We start from the raw sequence: 5,857 nt of genomic DNA on the forward strand, positions 1-5,857 counted from the left end.
CCACTTTGCCTACACCTGGGCAAAACTGCTGTGACTGGACAGGTGTGTTTCCTCTAAGAAACTTCTTCACTCCCTTCCTTTCTCTGTCTTTTCTACCTTGTCGGTGGGGGGGGGGGAGATGGGTCTGTAGAAATATGCAAAGACAATCCAAATGAGAACAAACAGAAGCTATTTATTCAAAGCTTGCTATAGCAAGGGCGTCAGCCACCGTTGCTTGTATTTGGCAGAGACTCCAAGGCCAGTAGGGGTTGGGAAAGCTTTGTAGTGAAAGAATGGAAAGGCTCCAGGTGTGCTCTGGCCTTCTTACTTCCCCACTCCATGGAGACAGTGGAGACAGATCTATGGGGTTTCCCAGGAGGGCGGCTCAGAGCTGAAACATTCAGTCCAGGGTAGTGGAGTTCCCTATCAGGCCCTCCCCAAGTCGACGTCAGCTTCTACCTTCTCTTCCTCTCTTTCCTTCCAAGCAAACCACCAGAGGTGGCCTTCCCCTAACCTCAGGCTTCTGGACTGGGGACCTGTGCAGCTGTGGACTGGGCAAGGTACAGCCCTGAGCAGGTGGGGCTGGTGGCTGCTCTCGGGCTGCTCAAGCGATGGGGAAGGGCTCTGAACTCCCTCCACACGGAAACCTCTGCCTTCTCTCCATCCCTAGAGCTGAGCATTTTCATCCACAAGCAGTTGTGCAAGGGGTGTTTGTCCCTCTCCTCAGGAGTCTCTACCATCGCCCCCCAAAGTCCTCCCAGGTAGAAGAGAGGCCTGATGCATGGGTGGGAGTGGGAGGGACTCTGGGGCCTAATGGCTCCTCATGTTCCGAGGGGGCAGATTGGGCTACTCCACTCCCCAGTGACAGGGACAGTGAGCATTCTCTGTTTCAGGAGAGCTTTTGTCTGAAAGCCCCACCCTCTCCATTCCTCTCCCCATGCCCTGCCCTGCCTTGTCATTGATCTGGGCACCTTGCACAGCAGTGACTTCCTCCCACTCCAACCCAGTGTGTGATCTCTTGGTCCTCCTTTTCTTTCCTTCCCTTCCTGACACTACTGCCCCTCAGCTTGCTAACATCATCCTGCTTGGTGTGGGAGGGGGTGGTGATGGGTACTTGACTTGTGGTGGCTGCCTCATTTCATACTTTATTTCTTGAGAAATTGGGTCAGGGCGTCATACACGGAAGTTGTCTCTACTCTCACCTGGGCTGTGCATTTTTTATGACAGGGTTATATATTTTTATTTTTTAAATTATTGATGACTTCATGCTCTCATCACCTTCTCTTATCCCTCCCCTCAGCAGCAGATGGAGCCCTTGGGTTCCAGAACGACTCACAAAAGTCATCCCTGACTCAGTGGAGTCTCAGGTGGGGGCTGGTCAGGAGGACCATGAGGAGGCTTGAGGAGGCCAGACACATAGAGAACCCTAGGAAAGGAAGGGGAGAAGGTGCCTTGGTCCTCCCTTTCCGCTAGGCCTTCCTGACCCCTGCAGGAGCCACACCCCCGACAGTCCTGCTCTTAGACCTCAGCCAGCAGTTACATGCTTTGCAGTTTTCTCTGTGTTCTCTGTGTTCCAGGCATTAATCTCTAATATCACTTCTACAGAAGCCGGTTGCCATGGTACCCAGAAAACCATGTGAAGCAGAGCTCAGAGGAGCCAAGCTCTCTTTGCCTAGGGCTCCCCTCAGCCTCACCATACCTCAGAGCTCCAGTGTGGGAAGGGTGCTTAGTGACCACCTGATCATGCCTCATTTTACAGGTGGGGAAACTGAGGCTCAGAGCGGTGAAGGAACCTACCTAAGGTCCTACAGCTGGTGAGGGGCAGGTCGGGAGGCAAGCCCAGGCCTGCCTGACAGACTGTGGGATCCAGCACAGGGCTGGTGCTCAGGGACACGCCATGGTATGGCACCAAGCTTTCTCAGCCCGAGCCAGAGAAGCGGGAAGGGCGAGATGGGTCATCGGTTCTGTCGGGTCTCAGCCTCTGAGCTGGTAGCGGAGACAGCACTGAACTGGGAGTCTGGAGTCCCATGTCTACTCTAAGCCGACTACTGACCGCTGAGTCCCTTTGTACAAACCTTTCTCCCTGTGGCCGCCTTTCCCCTGTCTGCTCTAGTGCGCTCTGCTTTGTCCCCGAAGGCAGACAGTCGTGCTGGTCACAACTCCCTGGTTTGCCCCCATCATCTGGGACGGGGCCTTTGACTCTGCCATCCTGGACACGCCGTTCAGAAACATCACCATCGAGCTGACTGTGTTTGCCATCAAAAGGTAAGTCTGCGGGTGGCGGAGGAGGAAAAGGGAGAACTGTGAAGGGCCCTCGGAGTGGGCGGGAGGGTCCTTCTTGCCACCCTTTTCCGGTCCAGGTGCTGGCTCACCACAGAGGGAGGAGGCAGAGCGGCTCTGCAGTAGGTGGGCGTGCTGGGATCTCCATGGCCCAGGTAGGCCCTTGCTCAAACAGCAGCCCCTCTGCCCTAAGTCACCAGACAGCTTCCTCTGCGTGGATGTGAGGCCAGTGATGCTTAGGTGTCCCATTCCGCGTGCTGGGAGCTTCATCTAAGCACAGCCAATAAGGGGTGCTCCCTACCCCATCCTAACCGGGAGACAAACCGAGGCTTAGCCAGATATCACAACCAAACCAGTCATCCTCCCATCAATCCGACTCATGATGACCCCATGTGTGTCAGAGCAGAAATGTGCTCCGTAGGGTTTTCAGTGGCTGATTTTTTGAGAGTGGATGGCCAGGCCTTTCTTAAGGCCTGAGATTTACTTCCAAAAAAAGATCAAGTTCCTCTGGATGCAGTCAAATCTCCAACCATTCAGTTAGCAGCCGAGTGTGTTAACAATTGCACCACCTAGGGACTCTAACCACAGCACATTTTCTCCTAAATGTGTCTCAGTGCAAATCAGTAACTAGAATTCAGTGTGTGTTTACAGTGTTCCTTCTCTGAAAGTTAAATGTACAATAAAGAGTAATATCTTAATTCTGTGTTTGCTGAGTTTTGATAAATGCATACAACTGTGTATCAGAAATCCCTATCAACTCATAGGAAATCACCATCACCCCCAGAAAGTTCCCCCATGCCCCTTCCCAGTAGGCCCCAGCCCCTATTTCCTCAACAGCAACTACTGTTCTGAATTTTCACCACCATGAGATGGGTTTTACCTACTGGGGTCATAAAGCCTGTACTCTGTGTTAGCCTTCTCTCATAATTATTTTGAGATTGATCATGGTTTTGCGTGTATCAGGAGCACTTTTTTTTCTGCTGAATAGTAGTATCCCGTTGTATGGTATACTACAGCTTGTTTATCATTCCCCTTTTGATGGACACCTGGGTTTTTTCCAGTTTTGGCTATTGTGAGTAAAGCCTCTATGAGTGTTGTTGGACAAGTCTTTTGTGTAGGCATGTGATATTTTTTGTTGGTTAAAGACTTAGGAGTGGAATTGCTCAGTCAAAGATTACATGTGTGTTTAGTTTTATTAAAAAAAAAAAAAAAAGAAAACCATTACCAGGCCTTTTTCAAAGTTGACTGCAGCATTTTACATTCCCACCAACAATACCTGGGAATTGTGGTTGCTCACATGCTTACCAACGTTAGATGATGTGAGTTGCCTGTAAACTTGTATACTTCGGTCTTTGTACACGTGTGTGAGTAGGCCTGTGGGGTATATGCCTGGAAGTGGAGTTGGAGGAAGGATATACACACTCAAGCTCTAGATAGAGTTTCTCACCGTGGCCTCCAAAAGGGTTAAACCATTGACATTCCCACTAGCAGGGCATGAGAGTCCTTCGTCCCCACATCATCAACTGCATGGAATTTTTCACTTATTCATTTGTTCAAAACATATTTATTAAACAGCGATTATGTGCCAGATGATGGGGAGAAGGCAGTCGACAAAACACAGAAAGTCCCTGCTCTCGTGCAGTTATATTCTAGCGCAAGAAGACAGAAGAACAAGTAAACACAAATACAAAACACACCAGAGGGTGATCTGGGCTTTAAACACATAATGAAGGCTGAATAACGAGATACAGAGTGACTTGCGTTGGTATTTATTTAATTATATGTTTGTTTGCTCTTTTTTCTTTTTTATCGCGTTATCGTTTCCACATAGGGAAATACACACATCTCAGCACGAGAACTTGCTGAATTGTCACATCTGCACGCTTCTGCGTGAGCACCTGCAGAGGGAGCTATAGAGCACCTGCAGCCCAGGACTTGAATCAGGTCTTCTCTTGGGGAACTGATTGTGAGGAGGGGAATGAGAGCTGTAGGGCTGAACATTGCAGGGAACGGCTTCCAGGCAGGGGGAACAGGAGGAGCAAAAGCCCTGGAGCATGTGTAGCATGTGTCCAGATCATCAAGGAGTTGGCTGCCCAGAGCAGAGGGATGGAAGAGAAGGGGAAAGAGGTCAGAGCCGACAGTGTAGAACACGGTAGACAACTATAGGGCCTCAAATGGCTTTTCTTCTTTTCTTAAGAGACACAAAGCTGTTGGAGGGTCTAGAGTTTTGGAGTAACATTGGATATTAACAACTTTTTGAACTTTTGGAAACCTTATGGATAAATGAAATATCTTGTTCTTGTGAATATTTGTTCAACACCAAGCAAATTTGAATGTCCCTGCATATGCCAGTACAGTTGGGCCACATCGTCTGTAGAGAGTAGAATGGCTACCATTTTATGAGACAGTTTTGTCTAAGTCTCCTTCTTTTGCTGCTGTTCACTCTGTTTAACTCCCGCCCTCTCTTTCCTGGTCTTAGATACGTAGTCTTCCTGAAGCTGTTCCTGGAGACTGCAGACAAGTACTTCATGGTGGGACACAAGGTCAACTACTACGTCTTCACTGACTGGCCAGCTGAGGTCCCACACGTCCTCCTCCAGGAAGGCTGGCAGGTGGTGGACCTCGAGGTCTGCGACTACCCCCGCTGGCAGGGTGTGTCCATGCACCGCATGGAGATGATCAGGAACTTCTCCGAGCAGCGCTTCCTGCCTGAGGTGGAATACCTGGTGTGTTTAGACCCGGACATGAAGCTCAGCGACCACATGGGTGTGGAGATCCTCTTCTCCTTGTTTGGCACACTGCACCTGGCTTCTATGTTGCCAATCAGCAGGCCTTCATGTATGAACGCCACCCATTGTCTCAGGCCCACATTCCAAGAGATGAAGGTGATTCCTACTATGCCGGCAGCTTTTTCGGGGGCTCAGTGCTAGAGGTGCACAGGCTTACCAAGGCCTGTCACCAGGCGATGATGGTGGACCACACCAATCACATCGAGGCTGAGTGGCATGACGAGAGCCACCTGAACAAGTAGCAGGTGTGCCATAAGCCCGCCAAGGTGCTCTCCCCTGAGTACCTGTGGGATGAGAGGATGCTGTGCAGACCACCTTTCCTCAGGAAACTGTGATACGTGGCCATGCCCAAGAACCACCAAGCCCTCTGGAACTGATGAGACCACACTTTCTACATTAATTGTAGGCTGGCAATAAATGTTAGTGATGTTGGGATTTTGATAAAAAATTGGTCAAAGTTTGGTAAAGTGAGTGCATGTCTTTTGATTTCGTCTTCTGGAGTGGCTGATGCCACTCACCATACAAACTGATACAGAACAGTTAGAAGAACTGTACAGTGAACACATGTATGCTTATCACCCAGATTATACCATTAACGTTTTGCTAATTTTGCTTCATCACATATCTTATCTATCTCTCCATTCCTCTTCTATCCATCAACCAACCAATTTTTTCTCTGTTTGATAATAAGTACCAGATATCAGTATATTTTACCATTAAATACTTCAACATACATAATATGAATTAGAGTCCAATCAATATTTATCTGAAGTTCTTTTTGGGGGTAAGATTTACAACCAGTGAATATT

At 49.1% G+C, this 5,857-nt stretch overlaps 1 pseudogene; it reads left to right on the forward strand.

Annotated features, from left to right (window-relative positions):
• Positions 1 to 1,929: 1,929 nt before the first annotated feature.
• Positions 1,930 to 5,425, forward strand: LOC101350223 (histo-blood group ABO system transferase 1-like; annotated as a pseudogene).
• The last annotated feature ends 432 nt before the right edge of the window (positions 5,426 to 5,857 follow it).

Source organism: Trichechus manatus, unplaced genomic scaffold (assembly GCF_000243295.1).
Source record: "Trichechus manatus latirostris isolate Lorelei unplaced genomic scaffold, TriManLat1.0 scaffold00120, whole genome shotgun sequence".
Classification (NCBI taxonomy): Eukaryota; Metazoa; Chordata; class Mammalia; order Sirenia; family Trichechidae; genus Trichechus; species Trichechus manatus.